At 43.1% G+C, this 27,979-nt stretch overlaps 1 long non-coding RNA gene across 1 annotated transcript in view; it reads right to left on the reverse strand.

Annotated features, from left to right (window-relative positions):
• Positions 1-1,530: 1,530 nt before the first annotated feature.
• Positions 1,531-27,979, reverse strand: part of LOC121500219 — a 53,926-nt gene continuing 27,477 nt past the window's right edge. Inside the window, exons 4-5 of the long non-coding RNA XR_005990335.1 lie at positions 23,693-25,646; positions 1,531-1,845 (exon numbers count right to left, since the gene is read on the reverse strand). This is a non-coding gene — a long non-coding RNA (uncharacterized LOC121500219). The remainder of the gene's footprint in view (positions 1,846-23,692; positions 25,647-27,979) is intronic.

Raw genomic sequence — 27,979 nt, forward strand, 5'->3', positions numbered from 1 at the left:
CTCCTCCCTCAGCTCTTCCTACTCCATCTCTCTCCCTCTTTCCTTCCTTCTCCTCTCTCTCTCCTTCTCCTTCTTCTATTTTCCCATGAGCAATTTAAGCACTTTATTTGTTCTTTATTTTTCTGCCAACACAGACTTTCTCCTTCACCTCAGGAATTTATCAGGATGTTTTTGCAAACAAAGAATGTTCATTCCCTAAGGGATGCCAATTGATATCTACTGTTAAGATAATGTACAGTTCATATTATTACACACATGTCTGTTTCCCTCCATGTCTATTAATTCTTGAAGGGTGGAAGTTGTGTTTCCATGGTTCCTATCTTAGACTTGCAGCCAATATTTAGTAAATGAAGAACTGAATTCACTTGGGGCTAATCAAGTCCAGGCTCAAGTTTTCACTCTGCCACTTATTAGATGAGGACTTCAGACAATTAGCCTCTTAGAGCCCCAGTTCCTTCATCTGTAAAAGCATTAGGACTAGCTTGAGGTAAGTGAGGCACTCAGGGCTCAAAATTTAAGGAAGCACTCACTTGTAGGCTTGACAAAATTTAAGGAGCCTGAGAATGGATGCCTCCTTAAATTTTGTACTCTGAGAAACTCACTTGCCTCACTCTAGTCCTGACCCAGCTCTATAAAATAGGGAAAATAATGCTATCCATGTCATGAGCCACTAGCATTTCTTACTAAGTTTTAGTGAAGTGTTTTAAGTGCAGTCCTTATTACCATTTCAAGCTGCTTTATATGAAATTGCTCAAGGAGAATCATTAAATGTAATAGAAGCCATTTGAAAAGTAATGTTTAGAGTTATGATTCAGAGACCTCTAATAATTTTCAACTTAATGGAAAACAATGTAATGTTTTTTATATACCCATTTGCTGTCCTATGGGTTGGAATATGTGTGAGTATATCTTCATGTCTTACTCTGATTCATTATTACCTAGAGTTGTCATATGAGAAGCAGATTCATTATTACATTTTGGAATGTCTATCCACAGGAATTTTGAGTTAAGCTTCATATTTGACACAATTTAATCCAATGCCTACCTCTCCCATTTGGCATCATAGATGCCTCTATTTGTACTTCAGTTTCATTGCTCTGAAAGCTGAATGCCAATCAAGTTGGGTGTTTCAACATTCCTAGGTTGGACACCTGCCCTGGGTGTCCTTGGAAAAGTGTGCCTCTCTTGGCCAACTGCCATGAAAAGTCTCATCGCATGTCTCCTCTTTGGATTTCAAACAAGATCCCATTCTGACAGGTTAGACTTTTCTGAAGTTTTCTTTTTAAAAAATTCTTCCTGACATCAAATCAATGCCTTCAGAGGACATTAGGCCAAGTATAATTTCTTACATGTACCCCCTAGAGAAAAATTATGATTATTTTGAAATACATTGAACCCATCCATAAAATTATAGTAAACTTTTAAAACTGTAAATGTCTGAACTCAACTTAGTAAAATCTCCAGAAAGAAGAGTCACGTTACTCCCTCTGCGTAGAAATAAAAAACTAAGCAACGCCCCTCCCCCTATATACACATACCTGAGGCTTCCCATGGTGAAAATTTCATGTCATATAGCTCATTTGAAGTAAGATCATCCTCAAATACCCTCCAAACTGGGTGAAACTTCATCCAGCTGTTTTCACATGAGGTGATGCCAAAGAAACAGGAACTTAATCACATTTCTGTAGCCAGGGCTGATGATGGAGAGGTGAGAATGTCAGGCAGGTTGAGGGATACTGAGTAGCGGTGGACAGAACCTGGCACATAGCAAGGCTTTCATAAATGCCATTATCCGTTATGTGAAAGATGCCGAGTGCAGAAGCATCCACACCACTGTCATTACATCTATGAGAAACAAATGAGGAAACATATATAAAGCAAAAGTGTTGCTAGAAAGTGCATGAAAACATCAACAATAGTTGTGTTTGGACAACCAGGAATTCTTTTTCTTTTTCTTTCTTTCTTTCTTTCTTTTTTTTTTTTTTTAAGATTTATTTGAGAGAAAGAGAGTGCAGGAGGTGGGGGTTGGGGAGGGGCAGAGGGAGAAGTAGACTCCCTGCTGAGCAGGAGCTTAACCAGGGGCTGGATCCCAAGAAGCCAAGATCAAGGCAGATGCTTAACCAACTGAGCCACCCAGGTACCCCTCTCTTTCTTCTTTTCGATATGTTCCATTTTTCTTTAATAAACATGTATTGGGTTTATTTTGGATTGCATGCAATGTTACTAAATTTTGAAAGATATTTTTTGAGCTGCTCTATTTTGTCTGCCCTCAGCCTTTACAAATCAAATACTCTCAGGACCTCTGAAGTGTTCTGAGAGAAAGGATGTGAGGAAGACTTCATGGGAACTGACAGGGAGCCATCCTCTGGCAATAAAGCTAATGGCTTTTTTTCTTTTTGTCTTTCTTTTTCTTTTTTGTTTCCCCTTTTTCTTCTCCCTCCCTCCTTCCCTAAGTGAAGCTGAATCAATGATTTGCAGCTGTGAGAGCTGCCATTTATTTCTCTAATTATTTTTTCTACCAAAAATTCCCATTGCCAAAGCTGCCTGTGCAAACAAAAACACATAAACATTTACAAGTTTGTTGTTATTGTTTTTTAAGCAAAACAAAAATGAATTTATCCTAAAAGCAGCCAGACTGTGAGGGTCAACCTTTTTTTTTTTTTTTTTTAGTTCTTTTTTTCACACCAGCAGATTTAGTAGCCAGAAGCTGCTGGAGTCTCTTCGCAGATTCCAAGCAACATAAAGGCATTGACCTCTGTTAAACTCCTGACCAGCTCAGCCAGCGAATAAAGTAAACAAAAATCCCACAACTAAAGCTTGATTTTATGCCCCAGCTGTGGAACAGGATGTGGATATTTTAAAACAAACAAACCAACAACAAAATGCAACCACTGCCACCAAGTCCCAAGCACCAGGGTGTGGCCCCCCTCACCCAGAGCAGCACTAGTCCTTCCCAAAATGCTCCTGCAATAAATCCTGGATGAAACATGACTCAGAGCTCCTGGACTGGGTTAGAGCTGAGCTGGAGTCCACCTGGCATTAATTAAAAGTCCCGATTCAGGTGGTATATATAGAGGGACTTAGCATGGGTCAGTGCAGCAGCTCATAACCTTGAGTGCACTGGGCACTGTCCTGATTCTTTGTGGTGAAAGAAGGAAAGAGGGGGTTAAAATGATTGAGCACCTCCATAGGTCAGGCCCCCTCACCTACCTTATTGTGGTTCATCTCTGCTACAAGCCAATGAAGTGAGGATTATAGTTCCCATTTTGCAGGAACAAAATGAGGAAACTGAGTCCCAAAGAAGCAAAGTAACTTGAGGAGAGTCATCCAGTAAATTCTTGGCAGAGCCTGGAATAAAACCCAGATCCCCTAGGCAATTGCCCAGTAAGGATGGACCAGGAATTCCCTGGTGTGGAGGATGCATCCCTGGAATCTTCTACATTAGGAATTCTGAAACCTGATCTTTACCGAAAAGTTCAAGTACCACAACCTGACCCTGTGTCTAAGCGGGTTTCTGAGTAGTATTTTTTAATTTTATTAAAGATTTTATTTATTTATTCATGAGAGACAGAGAGATAGAGGCAGAGACACAGGCAGAGGGAGAAGCAGGCTCCCCTCAGGGAGCCCAATGTGGACTTGATCCTGGCCTGGGATCAAGCCCTAAGCCGAAGGTATAAATAATAGTGAAAGGGAATATAAGGGAAGGGAGAAGAAATGTGTGGGAAATATCAGAAAGGGAGACAGAACATTAAGACTCCTAACTCTGGGTAACAAACTAGGGGTGGTGGAAGGGGAGGAGGGTAGGGGGTGGGGGTGAATGGGTGACGGACACTGAGGGGGGCACTTGACGGATGAGCACTGGGTGTTATTCTGTATGTTGGAAAATTGAACACCAATAAAAAATAAATTTATTATTAAAAAAAAACAAAAACGAAGGTATAAATGCTCTGCTGCTGAGCTACCCAAGTGTCCCTCTGAGTAGTTTAAAGAAAAGGTGAGGTTTTTTTTTTTTAAATAACACTTTTGCTCCTAGTGCATCTATGTCACCACATCAGCCCTAACCCCAACTCTCCATGGAGTCTTAGGAGATGAAGAGGGCGAAGGTGATCCCATCTTGTCTCTGAATCTTGTCACCAGACAGCACAGGAGCCAGATTTTTCTGGCCTGATCCTAAATGGCCACAGCTCCCACCACAGCAGGCTTTATTTTAGCCTGGAAGGTTATGGGGTTAGAAGATAATGGGCAAATATTTTAGGACCAACGCCTCATAAAAGATCAGGGAGGCCTAGGAGACGATTTCCCTAAATCTAATCTCTCCCTAGTTGGACTACAGTCAATCTTTAGGACCATGCTGGTTGACATTAAGAGGTCTGTTTACTGTAAACTTTATCAAGTTCTCAACCCAATGTTAAAATCAGGAGAAAATGCTTTTTGAAAAAAAAAAAGTGCATGTCATGAGGAGATCACTTCAAAATTAACAGTATATTTTAAGGCATTCAAATAATTTGTCTCTTCTAAAGCTTCATGTCTTAATCAACTATTATAAAATCTCCCCTCTTTAGAATCTTGGCAGGATTTTTTATTTATTTATTTATTTATTTATTTATTTATTTATTTATTTATTATTTATGATAGGCACACAGTGAGAGAGAGAGGCAGAGACATAGGCAGAGGGAGAAGCAGGCTCCATGCACTGGGAGCCCGACATGGGATTCGATCCCGGGTCCCCAGGATCGCGCCCTGGGCCAAAGGCAGGCGCCAAACTGCTGTGCCACCCAGGGATCCCTTGGCAGGATTTTTAGATTGGGCACTGATTCATTTTGGGGCAGAAGGAAATTGGGAGAGAGTTCTTTCTGAAGAGAAGGAACAGAGGTGAGATATAAAAATGTAACCCTCCCCCTAGGCCTTGGCTCCCACAGCTGAGCTGTTAGTTCTATAAGCAGGGTTCTGCTTCATTAGACAATGCCCTTAATTTTGGCTCTAATTTCATTTTGGTCATAATTATCTGTTATTATAACAATCTTATTACCACAATACAAAGCTCTAGAGGATAGGGAAAATAGAAAAATCACCACTGATCCTTATCACCAGCTCCTAACAACACTTTAGGGTTTTGTTGTGTGTGTGTGTATGTGTGTGTGTGTGTGTGTGTGTGTGTGTGTGTTTTTCCTCTAAGTCTTTTTCCCTCTGTATGAACGTTATTCATCCATCCAACAATGATTTATTGACTAACTGCTATGTGTCAGATCCTGAGTTCTCCATTGTTGTAGCCATTGTGCCAACATAATCTTTTCCCTCATTCTCACTGAAGAGTATAAACATATGCTTATATTTCTAGCATCACAAAAGAAAAAGACGACATAAAAACCCTCAAAATTAAACTCTATCTCAAAGCCCAAGGTGATGTTCCAGGAGCGCCGTGGGAAATCCTCAGAGTGGGAAGTGACTCTCTGGGTCTAAACTCTTGGTTGTTTTCTTATTCATTTGTGCCCAGAATAGGGGGCTGCCTCACCTGGCTGGTGAGCCTGGCTGGTCGCTTGTCTCTAGGCAGATCCATCAGTCCCTAGTGCGTGGGCCCTAGACAGGAAGAGAAATCTCCTCCCTGAGAGGAGCAGGCCCTTCTACTCCACACCTCCTGTACCTTCGCACCTCCACAGACCTGGATCTTGGACAACCTGGAGGCCTTGGATACTCTGTCCCAGGGAAAGAGCACAAAACCTCTAGACCATCTGTTCTGCTCCTCAGGCCCTTGAAACAAGATAGCAGCCCCCAGCTGGCCCATCTTGCCCTCTGTGACAGTCAGCTTGGAGTCCCTGGCCCCCTGGGCCACCCACCCCAGAATGTATAAATGCAGGGACCACCAATCCTCCCGGGATCCCACCCCCAGCCCTGGATGTGTGTGTCTTCATGATACCTGACAGGAAACTAGCACTCTCCTCATGCCTCTCCTCCTCCCCCATATCAGGGCTCTAAGCTGCTCTCCTGTGCTCATCAGCTCCCCTACCCAAAGCACAGGAAGGAAATTGAGCTGATAGAAAATGGGAAGACAATGAGTCCAGCAGACTTCTTGGAGGCCTCCTCCTAATGCAGTGGGGTTTACTAAACATGAGGAGCTCTGAGGAAATGGGGCATTCACCTCCTTCCCCATGGCTCATTCACCTCAACTCCCACCATGGTCTTTGTACTTGGAGTGAAAGCAGCACACATGAAGACAGAAACAATATTCATATGATAATAAAAACAGTCAAAATCTCCTAATGATGACAATTAGCCAGATCCTTTATGTTGTCCTTTGTGTGGATCACCTCATTGAATTCTTAGTTATTGTCTCCATTTTAAACATGAGGAAATTTAAGCTCAGAGGTTCTTGACTTGCCCAAGGTTGCACAGCTAGTAGGTGGAGAAGGGGGAATTGGACTCAGGCAATCTCACTCCAGTGCATGATTCCTGAACACTGTCCTACACCACTTCCATGTCAGGTACATGGTACCTACTATGTGCCATGCACTATGCTGGAGCCTTTATATAAGTTTCTTTAATCCCAAAACAACCCCATGAGGGAGATTGTATCTAATGACAGTAAGTTTTTCTGGAGTTAAGTGGACTTTGCCTACAGTCTTTTATTTATTTTTTTTAAGATTTTTAATGTATTTATTTGACAAAGATCACAAGCAGGGTAACCAGAATGACAGAGGGTGAGACAGCAGTAGGTTCCCTGCTCAGCATGGGGCTTGATCCCAGGGCCCCAGGATCATGACCTGAACCAAAGGCAGATGCTTAACCTACTGAGCCACCAAGGCGCCCAGCCTACAGTCTTTGAAATTCAGTTAAAGAAGTCGCCTCTGATTTTGTGCATTTCCCCTTTGCCTTAATGTGCCATGTTGCAAAGAATATGAATTTTAAAAAATATTTTATTTATTTAATTAATTATTTAGAAACAGCATGAGTGCAGGTGGGGAATGGCAGAGGGAGAAGGAGAATCTCAAGCACACTCCTTGCCATGCCTAACCTGCTGATCCCACAACCCTGAGATCATGAACTGAGCCTAAATCAAGAGTCAGACACTTAACGGACTGAGCCACCCAGGCTCCCCTGCAAAGAGTATGAATTTAAAGGGGAATAGACCTGCATTCAAATCCCAGTTCTTTCACATAGCAGCTTTGTAATCTCAAGGCCCAGTTTATTCATATATAAAACAGAAGTCCATAGAACTTCCCAGTAGGGTTGGGAGGAGAGGTAGTTAAGTGAGATAATACAACATGACACCTGACATTAGTGTCCAGTGAATGGCATGCTTATTAGTAATAAATGGTAAGTATCAGAACCACATCAGAATGGCATGCTTATTAGTAATAAATGGTAAGTATCAGAACCACAGTGCATACTTAGGGCTTCTTGGCTTGGCTGTGGAAGCTCAGCAACTTGGGCACATGGTGTGTTAGAAGGGAATTTAGTGGTATTTTCCAACATCCCTCATTTAAGTGGGAAACATAAATGAGGCTTTGCCCCTTGTCAACTTGCTAGTTTGAGCACCTTGAGTCATACTGCACATTCATAACACAAGGATAATGTACTTACTCACCTGAACCATATGCTTCCCCACACTTCTTCTCACTCTTCCTAATTTCCACATAACAAAATGTTATTTTCTCTGTGGAGAAACTCTCAAGAGGAAAGCAAGACTACTGGCTCAGCCACATATCCTAGGGATATTTGCATTTTTAAAAAAGTGTAAACTTTTGGGCTTGGGCATGGTGGGAATTTTTTTTAACATTTTAATTTTAAGTAATCTCTATATCCAATGTGGAGCTTGAACTCACAAACCTGAGATCAAGGGTCGTGTGTCCCGCTGACTAAGCCAGCCAAGTGCCCTGGGAACATTACAATTGCAGATGGTGGCAATGAAGAAAGCAAAACTTTTTCGTTCCATCTAATCCTACTTATAAGTCAGTTTGGCCTTACAAGTATCTCCTAACTGTAGTAAAAGGCAAGAATGCTGCGTCTGGCATCAGGAAACCTGCTTTTTATTCTTATTTTTTAAAGATTTTATTTATTTCTTTCAGAGAAAGTGTGCACAAGGAGGCAGAGAGGCAGGCAAAGGGAGAGGGAGAAGCTGGCTCCATGTTGAGCAGAGAGCCTGACACGGGGCTCAATCCCAGGATCCCAGGATCATGACCTGAGCTGAAGGCAGATGCTTAACCAGCTGAGCCACCCACGTGCCCCAGGAAACCTGCTGTTCAGATTATGCCTTGTCAACCATTAGCTCTTTGATTCTAGGAGCCTCAGTTTTCCTATCTGTAAATGAGAAAAGTGTCTAGCTGCTAGTGCTGTTGTGAAGTTTTTTTTTTTTTTAAGATTTTATTTATTTATTCATGAGATACACAGAGAGGGAGAGAGAGGCAGAGACACTGGGGCCTGACGGATGAGCACTGGGTGTTATTCTGTATGTTGGCAAATTGAACACCAATAAAAATAAATTTATTATTAAAAAAAAACAAAAACGAAGGTATAAATGCTCTGCTGCTGAGCTACCCAAGTGTCCCTCTGAGTAGTTTAAAGAAAAGGTGAGGTTTTTTTTTTTTTAAATAACACTTTTGCTCCTAGTGCATCTATGTCACCACATCAGCCCTAACCCCAACTCTCCATGGAGTCTTAGGAGATGAAGAGGGCGAAGGTGATCCCATCTTGTCTCTGAATCTTGTCACCAGACAGCACAGGAGCCAGATTTTTCTGGCCTGATCCTAAATGGCCACAGCTCCCACCACAGCAGGCTTTATTTTAGCCTGGAAGGTTATGGGGTTAGAAGATAATGGGCAAATATTTTAGGACCAACGCCTCATAAAAGATCAGGGAGGCCTAGGAGACGATTTCCCTAAATCTAATCTCTCCCTAGTTGGACTACAGTCAATCTTTAGGACCATGCTGGTTGACATTAAGAGGTCTGTTTACTGTAAACTTTATCAAGTTCTCAACCCAATGTTAAAATCAGGAGAAAATGCTTTTTGAAAAAAAAAAAGTGCATGTCATGAGGAGATCACTTCAAAATTAACAGTATATTTTAAGGCATTCAAATAATTTGTCTCTTCTAAAGCTTCATGTCTTAATCAACTATTATAAAATCTCCCCTCTTTAGAATCTTGGCAGGATTTTTTATTTATTTATTTATTTATTTATTTATTTATTTATTTATTTATTATTTATGATAGGCACACAGTGAGAGAGAGAGGCAGAGACATAGGCAGAGGGAGAAGCAGGCTCCATGCACTGGGAGCCCGACATGGGATTCGATCCCGGGTCCCCAGGATCGCGCCCTGGGCCAAAGGCAGGCGCCAAACTGCTGTGCCACCCAGGGATCCCTTGGCAGGATTTTTAGATTGGGCACTGATTCATTTTGGGGCAGAAGGAAATTGGGAGAGAGTTCTTTCTGAAGAGAAGGAACAGAGGTGAGATATAAAAATGTAACCCTCCCCCTAGGCCTTGGCTCCCACAGCTGAGCTGTTAGTTCTATAAGCAGGGTTCTGCTTCATTAGACAATGCCCTTAATTTTGGCTCTAATTTCATTTTGGTCATAATTATCTGTTATTATAACAATCTTATTACCACAATACAAAGCTCTAGAGGATAGGGAAAATAGAAAAATCACCACTGATCCTTATCACCAGCTCCTAACAACACTTTAGGGTTTTGTTGTGTGTGTGTGTATGTGTGTGTGTGTGTGTGTGTGTGTGTGTGTGTGTTTTTCCTCTAAGTCTTTTTCCCTCTGTATGAACGTTATTCATCCATCCAACAATGATTTATTGACTAACTGCTATGTGTCAGATCCTGAGTTCTCCATTGTTGTAGCCATTGTGCCAACATAATCTTTTCCCTCATTCTCACTGAAGAGTATAAACATATGCTTATATTTCTAGCATCACAAAAGAAAAAGACGACATAAAAACCCTCAAAATTAAACTCTATCTCAAAGCCCAAGGTGATGTTCCAGGAGCGCCGTGGGAAATCCTCAGAGTGGGAAGTGACTCTCTGGGTCTAAACTCTTGGTTGTTTTCTTATTCATTTGTGCCCAGAATAGGGGGCTGCCTCACCTGGCTGGTGAGCCTGGCTGGTCGCTTGTCTCTAGGCAGATCCATCAGTCCCTAGTGCGTGGGCCCTAGACAGGAAGAGAAATCTCCTCCCTGAGAGGAGCAGGCCCTTCTACTCCACACCTCCTGTACCTTCGCACCTCCACAGACCTGGATCTTGGACAACCTGGAGGCCTTGGATACTCTGTCCCAGGGAAAGAGCACAAAACCTCTAGACCATCTGTTCTGCTCCTCAGGCCCTTGAAACAAGATAGCAGCCCCCAGCTGGCCCATCTTGCCCTCTGTGACAGTCAGCTTGGAGTCCCTGGCCCCCTGGGCCACCCACCCCAGAATGTATAAATGCAGGGACCACCAATCCTCCCGGGATCCCACCCCCAGCCCTGGATGTGTGTGTCTTCATGATACCTGACAGGAAACTAGCACTCTCCTCATGCCTCTCCTCCTCCCCCATATCAGGGCTCTAAGCTGCTCTCCTGTGCTCATCAGCTCCCCTACCCAAAGCACAGGAAGGAAATTGAGCTGATAGAAAATGGGAAGACAATGAGTCCAGCAGACTTCTTGGAGGCCTCCTCCTAATGCAGTGGGGTTTACTAAACATGAGGAGCTCTGAGGAAATGGGGCATTCACCTCCTTCCCCATGGCTCATTCACCTCAACTCCCACCATGGTCTTTGTACTTGGAGTGAAAGCAGCACACATGAAGACAGAAACAATATTCATATGATAATAAAAACAGTCAAAATCTCTTAATGATGACAATTAGCCAGATCCTTTATGTTGTCCTTTGTGTGGATCACCTCATTGAATTCTTAGTTATTGTCTCCATTTTAAACATGAGGAAATTTAAGCTCAGAGGTTCTTGACTTGCCCAAGGTTGCACAGCTAGTAGGTGGAGAAGGGGGAATTGGACTCAGGCAATCTCACTCCAGTGCATGATTCCTGAACACTGTCCTACACCACTTCCATGTCAGGTACATGGTACCTACTATGTGCCATGCACTATGCTGGAGCCTTTATATAAGTTTCTTTAATCCCAAAACAACCCCATGAGGGAGATTGTATCTAATGACAGTAAGTTTTTCTGGAGTTAAGTGGACTTTGCCTACAGTCTTTTATTTATTTTTTTTAAGATTTTTAATGTATTTATTTGACAAAGATCACAAGCAGGGTAACCAGAATGACAGAGGGTGAGACAGCAGTAGGTTCCCTGCTCAGCATGGGGCTTGATCCCAGGGCCCCAGGATCATGACCTGAACCAAAGGCAGATGCTTAACCTACTGAGCCACCAAGGCGCCCAGCCTACAGTCTTTGAAATTCAGTTAAAGAAGTCGCCTCTGATTTTGTGCATTTCCCCTTTGCCTTAATGTGCCATGTTGCAAAGAATATGAATTTTAAAAAATATTTTATTTATTTAATTAATTATTTAGAAACAGCATGAGTGCAGGTGGGGAATGGCAGAGGGAGAAGGAGAATCTCAAGCACACTCCTTGCCATGCCTAACCTGCTGATCCCACAACCCTGAGATCATGAACTGAGCCTAAATCAAGAGTCAGACACTTAACGGACTGAGCCACCCAGGCTCCCCTGCAAAGAGTATGAATTTAAAGGGGAATAGACCTGCATTCAAATCCCAGTTCTTTCACATAGCAGCTTTGTAATCTCAAGGCCCAGTTTATTCATATATAAAACAGAAGTCCATAGAACTTCCCAGTAGGGTTGGGAGGAGAGGTAGTTAAGTGAGATAATACAACATGACACCTGACATTAGTGTCCAGTGAATGGCATGCTTATTAGTAATAAATGGTAAGTATCAGAACCACAGTGCATACTTAGGGCTTCTTGGCTTGGCTGCGGAAGCTCAGCAACTTGGGCACATGGTGTGTTAGAAGGGAATTTAGTGGTATTTTCCAACATCCCTCATTTAAGTGGGAAACATAAATGAGGCTTTGCCCCTTGTCAACTTGCTAGTTTGAGCACCTTGAGTCATACTGCACATTCATAACACAAGGATAACGTACTTACTCACCTGAACCATATGCTTCCCCACACTTCTTCTCACTCTTCCTAATTTCCACATAACAAAATGTTATTTTCTCTGTGGAGAAACTCTCAAGAGGAAAGCAAGACTACTGGCTCAGCCACATATCCTAGGGATATTTGCATTTTTAAAAAAGTGTAAACTTTTGGGCTTGGGCATGGTGGGAATTTTTTTTAACATTTTAACATTTTTTAACATTTCATACGAAGTTCCTTCGTATGAGTTCACTGGTGATGACATGGTGATTGTGGGTTAGAGACCTGGACTCAGGTTCTAGGCTCCTCTCAGTCTTCTTGTCCCCTCGGAAGACTTAGAGGGAAGCCATCTACACTTGGGTTGATTTGAAATATTTAAGAATTGCTAATAATGTACTTGCAAACAGTGTGAAGTAAATGGAATTTAATGTTGAATACTTTCAAGCATTCACCTAATAAAGCCACTGTTAAACATTGTTAAGCTCAAAAAAAAAAAAAAAAAAAAAAAAAAAAAGGAACTCCCGCTCATCCCGGCCGCTGCTCCGGGATTTTAATTTTAAGTAATCTCTATATCCAATGTGGAGCTTGAACTCACAAACCTGAGATCAAGGGTCGTGTGTCCCGCTGACTAAGCCAGCCAAGTGCCCTGGGAACATTACAATTGCAGATGGTGGCAATGAAGAAAGCAAAACTTTTTCGTTCCATCTAATCCTACTTATAAGTCAGTTTGGCCTTACAAGTATCTCCTAACTGTAGTAAAAGGCAAGAATGCTGCGTCTGGCATCAGGAAACCTGCTTTTTATTCTTATTTTTTTAAGATTTTATTTATTTCTTTCAGAGAAAGTGTGCACAAGGAGGCAGAGAGGCAGGCAAAGGGAGAGGGAGAAGCTGGCTCCATGTTGAGCAGAGAGCCTGACACGGGGCTCAATCCCAGGATCCCAGGATCATGACCTGAGCTGAAGGCAGATGCTTAACCAGCTGAGCCACCCACGTGCCCCAGGAAACCTGCTGTTCAGATTATGCCTTGTCAACCATTAGCTCTTTGATTCTAGGAGCCTCAGTTTTCCTATCTGTAAATGAGAAAAGTGTCTAGCTGCTAGTGCTGTTGTGAAGTTTTTTTTTTTTTTTTAAGATTTTATTTATTTATTCATGAGATACACAGAGAGGGAGAGAGAGGCAGAGACACAGGCAGAGGGAGAAGCAGGCTCCATGCAGGGAGCCTGATGTGGGACTTGATCCCAGGACTCCACGATCACGCCCCGGGCTGAAGGCAGGTGCTAAACCGCTGAGCCACACAGGGATCCTCTGTTGTGAAGTTTATATAAGATATTGGACACAAAAGCGCCTTGAAAATCCTAGATAGCCATAAGATACGAGATATTATTGTGGATCACAATAATTAAATTCTTAATTGTCATTGATAACCATAATACTAACGGTAAGCTCAAGTTGCATTTAATTTCTGGTAAAAAGCTTTTCAGAATGACATCCAGCTTTGGTCTGTGTCATATAGTTTACTGGTAAATACTTGTGTATGCATGGCAAGTGACATTCCAGATGTGTCTAAGCCAATAAGAATACAAGACAGCCATCATTCCAATGTCTGATTCCTCCTCTCTGAAAAATGTTGTCCTGTTGTAAGTAATGGCACACACTTGACATATATGAAGAATGGTAAAGAAGCCAGTGTGGCCAGAGCAGAGTGAGCCAGGGAGATGGTGGGAGGGAATGGGCTCAGAAAAGCAGTAAGCGACAAGGGCCTGTGGCATCATGGAGGAGGGGAAAGCCACCAGAGGGCTGTGAGGAGAGCATGATGTGACCCAGCTTAGGTCTGACTGGATTCATCCTTATGGAAGCAGGGAAGCCAATGAGGAGAACATAGTCTCTACAAGAAGCATGGTGGTTTGGAGCAAGGAGTTAGTGATGGAGGTGGTAAGTGACAGGAGTCTGAATAGAAGGAAGGATGTGTAGGAGAGAATGATGTCAAGGATGAGCCCAGGTTTTGGCCTGAGCAACTGGAAAGAGCACAGTGGAGCAGGTCATGGAGAGACCAGGTGTTCTGCTTTAAAAAATATTTTTTTCAAGTATACTTTTGAGTTTTACTAAGAAATTTTTTTAGTAAAATATTTTTAAATTTTTAGTATTCTTTTTTTTAAGGTGAAAATTTTTTAAAATTTTTATTTATTTATGATAGTCACAGAGAGAGAGAGAGAGAGGCAGAGACATAGGCAGAGGGAGAAGCAGGCTCCATGCGCCGGGAGCCCGACGTGGGATTCGATCCCGGGTCTCCAGGATCGCGTCCTGGGCCAAAGGCAGGCGCCAAACCACTGCGCCCCCCAGGGATCCCCTTTAGTAATCTTTTTTTAAAGATTTTATTTAGTTATTTATTTGACACAGAGAGAGAGAATGCACAAGCAGGGGGAGCAGCAGGCAGAGGGAGAGGGAGAGGGAGAAGCAGGCTCCCTGCAGAAGAGAGAGCCCAACACAGGGCTCTACCCCAGGACCCTGGTATTATGACCTGAGCTGGAGGCAGATGCTCAACTGCCTAAGCCATCCAGGTGCCCCTCCATATATGATTTTTTTTAAAGAAAAGGCCCCCATAAATCTAACACACATTAACTTTTCAAAGCGATTTCTCATCCATGACCTCATTCGATCCTTAAAGCAACCTCATGAAATTGCTATCATTCTCCACTATATTAGTGAGAATTTGAGCAGAGAAGTGGCATCATTGTAGTTGAGAGAGAAGAAGGGATTTGTGATAGAAATAAGACTTCGTGATGTTTGAACTGCCAGAGAAGTGTGCATCAAGTCTTGTGCATGAGGTTGATATGGGTCAATGGACCCATATCAGTGGACCCAACAAATGGACAAGCTGGACATGAAGTGATATGAACAAGAACAAACCAGAACCCACATGGAAAATCTAGACCCCATGTAGATCAACTGGAACCCACATCTGTCATGGATGACCTGTAGGAGAAGCTGTGTCCTTTGCATGCAAATGCATACACTCTGGCCAGGACTTGACAAAGCTACAGGAGGATCTCGTAGGAACTGAAGGTGCTACAGGCTCAGCTCCACCAACTAGCTGAACTAGTACATCAGCAGCAACGTGCCTGTGCTGCCACAGTGCCTGCTACAGCTTGCAAATGGTTTCTGCTCCACTTCCACCTTCCAAATCTAGCACACATGTGCTCTGTGGCCAATTCTTTTTTTTTTTTAAGATTTTATTTTTATTTATTCATAGAGACACAGAGAAAGAGAGAGAGGCAGAGACACAGGCAGAGGGAGAAGCAGGCTCCACGCAGGGATCCCGATGCGGAACTTGATCCCAGGTCTCCAGGATCACACCCCGGGCTGCAGGCGGCGCTAAGCTGCTGAGCCACCGGGGCTGCCCTCTGTGGCCAATTCTAAATGGGATCCACTAGGAAGGGAATTCTGGGAACCAGGATCCCAGCTTAGTTAAGTTGACTTGGTATAAAGCCACCACACCTACTTTACAAATGAAGAAAATTAGCACCCAGAAAAATCAACTGACTTGCTCATTGCCTTCCAGAACAATGGTAGTAGACATTTTATCAGGACCCAGGTTTGTTGACTCCTTGCCAACTGGCTTTAGTTTGTATTTTTTGAACGTTTGCTATGTGGCAGACACTGAACCATCATATCCAATGCTCACCACAACTCCATGGAGTAGGTATTATTATGGCCATTTATAGATTAACATGCTGAGGCTCACACAGAAGTCAATGAACCAGTATAACAGAGCTATGGAAAGGGAAAGCTGAAAGTCAGACACTGGCTGGTCAGACCTCAAGCCCCACACTCTTAGTCTCTAGCTTTGTGGTCTTTCTTACCACTAATCTACACCCACTCTGTTTCCTAGGGTGGAGTATCAGAACATGGTTCCCAGTAAGAGAGGTGCTGGCACCCCAGTTTCTCTTCTGTAGCCTATGGTGCTGGTCTGGAGCCACTTCCCTTCCATTCCAGGGACAGTGTGAGCACATGGTGAAAAGTGCTTTGGTTAGTGCAATTGAACTTGCACTGAACGTGTACTCCAAACACAATGGGGCGAAAGCACCAGAGCACAGGCTCAGACCTGGAGGAAGACCACCAGTTGTTAGCCACAGGAACCAGAAGCATAAAAGTCAAGCAAGTTCTCCCTCCATGATGAGAAATTTCCCATGATTCTGGAGAGGCCAGAAAATAGAGCTGGGCGGGCATGGGGTAAAGCCTATTGCTTGAGTAATGAAACTGAAGATTTGTGGCTCTGGAGTTAGCAAACAACTCGATGTTCATTTAATTCTCTTTTTTTTTTTTTAAAGATTTTATTTATTTATTCATGAGAGACACAGAGAGAGAGAGGCAGAGACACAGGCAGAGGGAGAAGCAGGCTTCCTGTGGGGAGCCTGATGCAGGACTCGATCCCAGGACCCCAGGATCATGACCTGAGCTGAAGGCAGATGCTAAACCACTGAGCCACCCACGTGCCCCTCATTTAATGCTTTTGATGATGATGATCATTATCATCATTATAACAGCTATTACTCGCTGCAGTTGCTTATTTTATGCCAAGCACTCTTTTTTTGTTGTTTTTGTTTTTGTTTTAAAGATTTTATTTATTTATTCATGAGAGACACAGAGAGAGAGACAGAGACACAGGCAGAGGGAGAAACAGGCTCCATGTAGGGAGCCTGATGTGGGACTCAGTCCCAGAACTCCAGGATCATGCCCTGGGCTGAAGGCAGGCTCTAAACTGCTGAGCCACTCAGGGATCCCCCCAAGCACTCTTCTAAGCATTTCACATTAATTAACTCAGCTATTCCTCAGAATAAGCATATACAGTAGGAAGTATTATTGTCCCCATTTTACAGATGGGAAAACTGAAGCACAGAAAGTTTAAATAACTAGCCCATAATCATAGGAGTGCAGGGAGTCTGCCTCCAGAATCTAATCTCTCAATCTTTACCCTGGTTCCCAGATAAGGGAACTGGCCCCTCAAAAACTCTTTGAGGGAAGAAGTTGGAATGGGAGAGTGGCAGGACTATGGTTCCCATTTTGAAAATGAAGAAACTGAGGCTTGGGATGGTTGAATAAGATGTCTAAAGCCTTCCTGGAAAAAATAAAAAATAAAAAAAAAAATAAAAATAAAGCCTTCCTGGCAAGCCCAGGTTTGAAGCCAGAGCAGTTGGACTACAAAGTCTATGCTCTTTCCACTCTTGCCCCTCAGCCCTGTTGAGTGGTACATTCAGGACTTGAAACCAAGTCTCTCAATGTATCACTCAAACCCAACCACAGTTTCTTATGATTTGCTAGAAAGCCTCATTGCTTTGAATCTCCAAGTGGGAAATTCATTAGTCAAAGTCAGCCTGGAAAAAACAAACAAACAAACAAACAAACAAAAAACAAAGTCAGCCTGGAAGTCAAAGCCACCTATCTGGTGAGCAGACAGGTCCTCTCACACTTTCAGTCGGCAAAGTACCAACACTGACTTCTCCACCTTGGAAATGGTGTCTCACACCCTGAACCAGAAGAACAAAAATAATCCTATTCTTAGAGGTTAGGCAACCCCAACTCTGGTCTATGGTCATCACCATGGTGACCTCAGTGCTCAGCACTGTGGAGGCAATGGTGTAATCACTTATCCATAATTCAACAAAACTCATTTTCCCAGCATGGGCTTCCTAGGCATCCCCTCCGTATAGGTACACTAGGAGGAGGACACACATAAAGGAGCTCACACACAGTTCCTGCCTTCAGTGACTTTACTGAGTAGCTGAAAACTTCTAGTTTCCTTCTCTCCTCCCCACCCCCACCACACACAATTAATGTCAAGAAACACCACCACAGGGACACCTGGTGGCTCAGTGGTTGAGCATCGCCTTTGGCTCAGGACGTGATCCTAGGGTCCTGGGATCAAGTCCCGCATCAGGCTCCCCACAGGGAGCCTGCTTCTCCCTCTGCCTGTGTCTCTGCTTCTCTCTATGTCTCTCGTGAATAAATAAATAAAATCTTAAAAAAAAAAAAAAAAGAAAAGAAAAGAAACACTATCACAGGAACCAGTGGAAGTTAGTAGGAAAACAGCTGATAAAAATTCCTTTCAACATTTACTCAATTAATAGTAAATATACATTGACTTTCCCTTATTTGTCTACTCTGCTAGGCACTTTGGATGTGAATTACATTTAATCTTCATAACACCCCTGTATGGGAGGTATTATTATCTTTATTTTACAGATAAGGAAACTGAGGAAAAAGGCAGGGAAAATGACTGGCTCAAGATTATCCTGTGAGATAGTGCTAATAATTCTAGCACCCAGATCTAACTTCCAGCTCAGAGTTCTTTTATTTTCTTTCTTTATTTTTTTTTAAAGTAAGCTCTATACCCAATGCGGGGCTTGAACTCATAATCCTGAGATCAAGATTTGTATGCTCTACCAACAAAAAGAGCCAGGTGCCCTCAGTTCAGAGTTCTTCTAATCCTATCATACAAGAAAGGGAATTTTAAGATCTTGGAGACCTACCAGCAAAGCCAACACACAAAAAGGAGTCAGAGAGGCAAATCAATGAGAAATGAATTTAAGTTTTTTGTTTGTTTGTTTCTACCTACCAGTGAAAAGCAGATGTGACTAAGACAGCTAGTTACCAGACAATGTGTCATGTTCCCCTTCCATAGTGGAGAGATATTGGAGGGATGTGACTGCCAAGCCAGGGTTTCCCTTTCCCCTGCATCTTGATATGGCCACATGACTTGCTCCCACCAATAGAATGTGAACAGAAGCAATGTGTATCACTTATGGGTGGGAGTATTTAAGAAGTAGATGTGCCTTCTTTACTCCCATTTCTCCCATCAACTGGAAAGCAGATGAGCCTATGGACACTGAGTTTCCCACAACCCTGCTGGGAAGAGAAATAGACATTTGGGCTTGATGTGAACAAGAAATGAATTTCCATTCTGTTGGTCCATTATACATTTGTGTGTGTGTGTGTGTGTGTGTGTGTGTGTGTGTGTTGGGGGGGGGGTGTTACTTGTTACAGCACCTAGCATGACCTTAACTAAATATGGTAGATAAGGCCAAAGTGTCAGGCTCTGAGTTATAATGGAATATAATTCAATCCACCTTACAGGTAATCAATAAATCAATCTATATGTACCTGTTTCTAATCACAAGTGCATATACATGAAACAGCCTTGGTCAGAGGAGCAACCTTCACTAGACAGCAACGTGCTCAAGGATAAGAGCTGTTTCACTGCTCTCTGCATCCAGGTCTTGCACAGTGCCTGATTCCCAGTATACATCCAATATGTGTCCAATGAACAGACAACTTCCTAGGTCCTCCTTGCCACTAGAGCATAGTAAACGGATGCAAGACTGAAATTTAGTGGCAAATATCATGGAACCAGAAACAAAGGGAGTATTTCTAGAACATCCAGGAAAGAATCTTAACTAAGCCTTGAGCCTCTCCCCATCAGACAGACCCAACACACATGACAGCAGACAGCAATATGGAAATATTTTGGACTTAAACGACATTACACTTACAGTAAAACAAAAAAAGAAATCCCTTAATAAAATACCTTTGTGACAGCCCCGCCAGGGAAGGTATCCTATGGCATGAATTGAAGTGTTTCAATCCTTGTCCTAATCCATGACCAGCCCTCGTATTCCCAAAGGATTTTTCTGCTTAGGAAGTTGTATGGGGAGGGCCTTGACATACCCCGGGGGAAAGCTTATGGTAAATGTTTTAACAGGGTACAGTAGCCAAAATATGATACTTGATGTGGAAGGAAACCCAGATGGTGGCTGAAATGTCAGGAAATACAATTTTCTGTTTATCTGGGGAAAAAATTTTCCCTAAATTCCAGAACCTACGGTGATCTGGCCTCAAAAAGAAGGAACTTGAAGCCTCAACACAAAAGGATTTCTTTGTATTTGTTTGGGAGGGGGTGCTGGCCCTTTACATCTGGGACCACTCAGCAGCTGGACTAGGTCCCTCTAACTAAACTGCAGTAAAATTCAAGTGATTCAACTAAGAAAGAGATTCATTCATTTGAAGGCCTGCAGGCTGTTAAATACAGAGGAGATGAGGAGAACCCACACTAGGTGGCAAGTGCTCTGCAGATAGTGCTCCTTTACCATGGGTACTTTGAAGATATTTATCTTCACAACAACTCTGAAAAGCAGGCATCCTTCTACCACCTTAAAAACTCATCCAACTGAGGCATACCAGCCATCCAGCTAGGAAATGGCAAGGTCTGGCTTCAAGTCCAAATCTAGTGGATGCCAGAACCCACAGTGCACCACAGATGTCCCTTAGGCAGTACCCTCCTGACTTCAGATGCAACATGCTTCCCACCACATCACCACTGTCTAGAGCAAAGGGAAAGACATTCTAGCCTTAAAATACACACAGTGCCTCCACATCAGGATTTGGCTTTGCTGAAGGGGCAGGGCTAAAATATCTATAATTTAAAGGGTCAGGAGATATCATAAATACATGATCTCTCAGGAAACCCCTTGGCCCCTTGCTTTGGTGTCTAGTTAATTCAACTGCCATCACCACCAAAGGCAATAGCATGCATTTCTCCTCTTTTGCCTCTAGCCTTATGAGCATAGCATTAACTGCTGTTCTGTAACCTTCTTTTACGATGAGGTGCCTGAAATATAACACTCTCAGCAGTTTAGAGCACAAAACTGACTTTAACACATTATGGTACATTTGGGGATTCAAACCTCTTGGAAGTAGGTCAAATGCAGGTACTGAGTCTGCTGTAGAATTCAGCTTGCTGAGTTGGACACATAAAGCTGCGTTTGCATTCCAACCTGATATACCTCTAAGCCCAGCTAGACGATTTCCCCAAGCCCCAATGCTGGGGAGTGCCAAGCTCATTCTGGCTGGAAACCAAGTACAGTCTCCAGAGCTTAGGCCAAAATTGTTTCTTCCAGGACCCCTTGACATGCCTATGTCACCTCCTTTTCTGAGCCTCTCTGAATTCCCCTCTCTCTAGGCCAGCCATTCTTGCTCTTTACATGGGTTTTCTCATGGGTTTTCTTTTCCTTTTTCTATCCTTGTCCCATAGAATAATCATTTAAAAAAATTATATTTCTTAGGCATTGTGCATTTGCAAACACAATAGTGACAGCGTTTAGCATAATTATATCACAGATACAATTTTGGCAACTGCTATATTCCCTTATGGCTGGGATGGCAAATGGGCCTCATCTCTTACACTGACTTTGGTCAGTCTACTTGGGGAGTTGACTTGAAAAAAAATCCTAGACTCAGCAGGTAAGTGTGCTGGATAATTAGTGATTTTTGCCACTGACGCTTGTTATGGAGAAAGGATAGTGTGAGAGCACACAGACATATCTGCTTTTCTATATTGTCAATGTCTGTGATAGACTGATAATATCACCTCTACCAATTCCTCCCATACCTGGGGGCATGGAGATTGAGTCATTTCCCCCCTTGAATCTGGGTTGGCTTTTTGACCAATAGAAAGCAGTGGAAATGACCCTGTGACTTCCACTCCTTTGAGGTCTTGGAGCCTCTGTGTATCCTCTTGGGGTCCAGCCACCATATAAAGAAATTCAAGTTAGATTGGATGAGTGATGCCGTGGAGAGAGAGAGAAGCCCAATCAGCTCCAGATGCTCCAGCCACCTCAGTACAGCATCAAGCATGGGAGTGAAGCCACCTTGGATTCACAGGCAACACCCTGCTCTTAGCTGAATGCATCCACATGAGTGACCTGGTTAGTACCACATCACCAGACGAATTTTCCAGCAATACCCAGCCAATCCACAGAATCTTGAGAAATAATACAATGTTGTGGGTTTTAGCCACAACATGAGAGGGTTCTGTTACACAGCAGTAGATAACACATGCAACACTATTATTTTAATAACTAATTTTCCTAATTTCCACTTTAGACCATCATGTCACCTCCTGCATAACATCTTCCTTGACCCTTCTCCACCTAAATGGAACTGGCAATTCTCTCTTTTGTGTCCCTTCTGACTCCTAATCTGTCTCCCCTACTGGAGTATGGACTACTAGAGGCCACTGTCTGCATTTCATTCATATTTATATCACCAGCTGTATAAGAGAAGCAAGCCCCGATATAGTGGTAAGAGCTCATTAAATGTTTAATGAATGAATGAACCAAATTTAAAAATTGACCATTGCACTGTGTTTTCTCTTTGCCTGCAGTACTGTCTCCCCTCCCTCCATGCATTGGCATGTCTCCACCATATCCACAATAGCAATTTCCTCTAACCTTCTGTAGCCTGAACATCTCTCCCCATTAGAAAGTTAGTTCATGATGTCAAAGACTTGTTTCACTGCTGTGCCCCAGTACCAAGAACAATGCTTGACCTCTAATAGGTGTTCAATAAATATTTGTTGGGTGAATAAATAAATAAATGTATGTATCATAACAAGAACAAATTTTGGCAGTCTTCTCACTTTTGATTTGGGTTGTCCTACATGTCACCTTGAGCCTTTGGGGTGGCATGGTTAGTACATACCACATCCAGTTCTTTCTTCCTGCCTGTGGATATAGAAAACTAGGCATCCCAACAATCTTGCCATCAGGTGTGACCACATGCGTAGATCTGGTCAAAGGACTCTGAGGGGAAGTGACAGCTAGCACTCCTGGGCTGAAGCACAGCTGAGAGGACGTGTTTTCTCCACCAGCTCTTGCCCTGCCTTATGCTGTGTTGATGGGGACACCAAATCAAAGGAGTGTGGGATTGCTGAGACACTGTATGGAGAACAGCTGCCCTGGAGAGTTGCCCATAACCACAGGGGACTTTTCATGAGTCAGAAATAAACTTACGTTAGGTCACTGAGATTTTAGAGTGGGCTGTTACAACAGCCCAGCCCAACCTGATTTTTTTAAAAAAGTCTATTTGGTTCAAATTCATTTACATCTGAGAAATAGATGAGGCACATGTGTGGGGAAGAGGGGAAGAATGAGATGTTTCCATCACCCAAATACTAATCTACAATTTTCAAGTACAAGAGTGTCCACTCTGAGCCAGGCATGGTGCCAGGTTCTGGGCTTGGCACTGAGAAAATAGGGATGAATCTGACTCTATTCCACTCCTTGCATAGATCACAGACCAGTAAGAAAGACAGGCATGTTGGGGCACCTGGATGGCTCAGTTGGTTAAGCATACAACTTGATTTCAGCTCGCGTCATGATCTCAGGGTTGTGAGATCGAGCCCTGTAATGCACCCTGATTCAGAGCAGAGTCTGCTAAACATTCTTTCCCTCTGCCTCCTCCTCTACCCTTCCTCTCACTCGTGCCCCCCCTCTCAAGTAAATAAATCTTTAAAAAAGAAAGACAGGAATTTACTAAAATATGATGGGATACTGCATAGTTAAAGCTCTTCTATGTACAAAAGGCTCAGGGCACACAGAGGGTGGGACAATTCATTCTGCCTATTTCCATATTCAGGTACCTCTGGGCTCAGCCAAACAGGGACCATTCCTAGAATACTCACAGGAGCCAGACCAGGTCAGACTATCTGTGGCAATTAAAGTGGGCAAACAAGGAAAGGGGGCAAAGTTTTCCTTTCTTCCTTACCATGCCTGCTGTTGGCTTCTGCACGCCAGCTCTCCTTTCTCAATGTGGAAGGCCTCCCCTGGCTCTGCAGGCCTTCCCTGAGGCCTGTCTTCTAAACTCAGAGCCCTCAGCTGCTATACTGGTCAGGATTCTCCAGAGAAGCAGGATGATTGATTGATTGATTGATTGATTGAAAAGAATTGGCTTATGTGATTATGGAGGCAGAGAAGTCCCAAGATCTGTAATCAGGAAGTTGGAAACCCAGGAGAGTCAATGTTGTAGTTGTAGTCCAAGTCTACATGCTTGAATCAAGAGAGCCAACAGTATAACTTCCAGTCTGAAAGTCTGCAGGTTCATGACCCAAGAAGAGCCAATGCTTCAGTTCAAGTCCAAGGGCAGGAAAAGGCCGATGTCCCATTCCAAAGCAGTCAAGCAGAAGGAGTTCCCTCTTATTCAGCTTTTTTGTTGTTGTTCTATTCAGATCCTCCATTGATTGAATAAGGCCCACCCACATTAGAGAGTGCAATCTGCTTTTACTCAGTCTATTGATTCAAATGTTAATCTCATCCAGAAACTGCCTCACAGACAAATCCAGAATAATGTTTGACCAAATGTCTGGGCACCCCATGGCCAGTCAAGTTGACATATAAAATTAACCATCACAGCTGGTGACACCTGTCCAGGCCGCTTTCCCATTAATTCACAGCTAGCTCACTTTTGGAAACAAAAAGGAGAGGAAGAGAATCCAATAAATCAATGCACAATGACAATGAGAGTAAATCTCATTCATTTAGTGGCTACTATAGCCAGGCATGTTAGACACATGCTCCCTAATCTTTGTAACAACTATGCAAGGTGGGAAAATGAGCCCCATTCTCCAGATAAGGAACTTCAAGGTCAGAGAGGTTAAGCACTGGCCCAAAGTCACACTACCAATAAGTCATTGTATCTGCTAGTGGCTCTTAGAGGTCTGTAAAAGCATCTTCTAATTCCTGCCCTGTGGCCAAGATCCTGACTTTAATATCTGTTCTACCTGCTTGGGAACCCTACGGTTACAGTCTCCCTCCTATGTGTTTGTAATAGCAAAGTGAAAAACTCCAACTACCTGCCCTTTAATAGGAAGAAAAGTATTGGGATGCCTGGGTGGCTCACTGGTTTCATGTCTGCCTTCAGTCCAGGGCATGATCCCAGGACCTGGGATTGAGGCCCACATTGGGCTCTCTGCATGGAGCCTGCTTCTCCCTCTGCCTAGGTCTGCCTCTTTCTGTGTCTCTCAGAAAAGTATTACTTTTATCTAAAAGGATGTGGTCCTGTCAGGAGGACAGCAGCAGAGCATGTAGATCAGGCGATCGCCAGAGTCTCAGGAATCTACCTTCCCTGGCTTCTCCTAGTAGCCTCATCTTGCTACTACTGCAAAGTCACTTAGAGAACAGCTTCTGGGTCTGAAGGGCACCCAAGGAAGACAATTCAGAAGCTGGTACTCTGAGGACACGGTGTCTTCTAGGTCTGTTGCTCTTGAGCCCAGAGCACTCTATCATTTCTCTGCCTAGATTGGTTTTACAGATTCTTTAGGACCAGGAGGCTGCCACTTCAGAACGGCTCCCTCACCCTTATTCACTGGTCACTTCAAGAATGTGACCTGATTGCTTCTTCAATCACAAGCAGTTAAGGAGGAGGTGGTGAAGTCAGCCAGCTGGAGTGCAGGTGCAGGGGCCTCAGAAAAAGTCAGAGGGATTGCTGCCATTGTACCTTTGGGTGCACGACAAGAGGCTAAGGAGTCAAAACACAAGCAAAGGCCAATGTCTTCATCTGTTCGCGCTCCTGTAACAGAACATGTATACTTGGTGGCTTATAACAACAAAAGTTTATTTCTCGGAGTTCTGGAGACTGGAAAGTCCAAAATCAAGGCGCTGGTGGATTTGGCATCTGTTGAGCCCACATTCCAGTTCATAGATGGCTATCTTCTTGCTGTGACCTGACATGGTTAAAAGGAAGGACAAAAAAAATAAAAATTAAAAAAAATAAAGGGAATGACAGACCTCTCTGGTATCTCTCTTTTAAGGATACTATTTCCAATTCATGAGGGCTTTGCCAAAGGCCCTGCCTCCCAAAAGCCCCACTTCCAAATACCACCACACTGGGGATTAGGTTTTTACATATGATTTTAGGGGGCACAAATATTCAGTCTATAGCAGCCAGGGAGCACAAGATCTTTAGGAACAAAATACTTCTAATTTGTATCTTTTGCTGAGAAACTGTTAGCCCAAGAAGGAGGACATTTCCTTGATTACAAAACTAAACTTTATTAGGATAAAGGGCAAGATAAACAGGCCATTCTAAGAGCTAAGTACAAGCCTAGTGTGTGTGTGTCTAAAATAGTTCTTACCGGGATGTCTGGGTGGCTCAGCGGTTTAGTGCCTGCCTTTGGCCCAGGGCGTGATCCTGGAGTCCTGGGATCGAGTCCCACATCGGGCTCCCTGCGTGGAGCCTGCTTCTCCCTTTGCCTATGTCTCTGCCTCTCTCTCTCTCTGTGTCTCTCATGAATAAATAAATAAAATCTAAATAAATAAATAAATAAATAAATAAATAAATAAATAAATAAATAGTTCTTACCTACAATTACAGTTGGGCCAAGACTGTAAAGAACCTAAATAACCCTTACTCCAAAATCTACACAATACCATGCATCTTCCATTTCATCCACTGTTACCTATACGGGTGACATGTTTTGTATAAGAAATGCTTATTCTTCCCAAGTGAAATATAAGCTCTTGGGATTTCGTAGGGACCTTTTGAGGAAAATCTGTACAGTGATTTTTAGTCTTTGCTTTTGGTTCCAAACAAAGAAAAAAATAAATATTCATGTTTCCACCAGCAGCAGTAACTCACTATGGCATAGACACAGAGTTTCACTGCATGGTGGGAGGATGGGGTGAAGACAACGCATATGTGAACTGAAAAAGCCCCTCAAGTGATTTGGATGCACAGTGGCGAGATAATTAGTGTGGGCTTCTACACGACACAGATCCTAATAGGGGACAGCCTTGTCAAGCTTCGTAGACCAGACAGATATCATTTTATTTCTTTTTTTTCTAACAAATTAAACAAATTTTCATTAACCAGACAATGAAAAATAAACTTGTATCCCTTTGGATCACTCTATGTTTTCTTTATATCTTTGCTGGAAAATTAGACCAACCAGGAGCTGCATTTGCAAGATGTGGCCTTTGGAATCAGAGAGATCCAGGCTTGAATTCTAGTTCCTCTTGAGGGGGGGCATGAAACCCCTTGAGAGTCATTTCTCTTCATCCTATCAGGATTTGATGTGTCTTATATGCAATAGAGACTCAGTAAATGTTTTCTGGTCTACTGCCCCTCACTGAATGTCACCTCACAAGTACATTTCCAAGAATTGGCCTGCTGTGTATATTTGCCATTTTTAGTATCTGTAGAGTATTCCATTGCAATAATGTCATAATTTGCCCTGCCATTTCTCCAGTGGTGGCAATTTGGATTGTTTCCAGTTTTCCTTTCTTATAAGCTGGACCACTATGAGCATCTTTAGACAGATTCCTTTTTTCTCCTTATTTCCTTGGAGTAAATTCCCAGAAGTAGAATTACTGGATCGAAGAGTAGGAACAGCTTTGTAGCCCTTGTTGTTTATTGCCAGATGAGTTTTCATTTTCTAAGAAGTCTGTCAGCTGGGAAAGCCCAGCATATGTGGTAGATATTATGGATGGTTTCCATCTGTCATTGCTGTTCCTGTCACAAAACCTACTGGAGAAACCATTCCCAGACTCTTAAATCCTGCAATGGGCACTAGGTGGTAGGAAATTCAGACTAAATAGAGAAGAAAGATAAAGAACTGGAATGTGTAAAGAGGCAGGGCTGGGAGAGTGAAGGTTGATCAAGCTCTCTTGGACAGGATGTGACATGACCAAGCACTTTTGTCTGGAAGTAAAGGATTCTGGGAGACAACTCTTCAAATAAATTCATGTTTACTGTTTTTACTCTACATACATTTATGAGCACTTACCTAACATGTTTCACCACTAACATTTATGTGGTGTCAGAACCTGTCTTCCCACTCACTTTGAAATGTGAGGACCATGAAGGGTTAAAGTCTGGCCCTGCTGACTAGTGACTTCCCTCCCCTAAGATACTAGAACAGAAAAATCTTGCTTAAGAAGCTGAGGAAGCTGGCACCTGGGTGGATCAGTGGTTGAGCATCTGCCTTCGGCTCAGGTTGTGATCCCATGGTTCTGGGATCAAGTCCCACATCGGGCTCCCTGCAGAGAGCCTGCTTCT

This window comes from Vulpes lagopus, chromosome 10 (genome assembly GCF_018345385.1).
Source record: "Vulpes lagopus strain Blue_001 chromosome 10, ASM1834538v1, whole genome shotgun sequence".
Lineage (NCBI taxonomy): Eukaryota > Metazoa > Chordata > Mammalia > Carnivora > Canidae > Vulpes > Vulpes lagopus.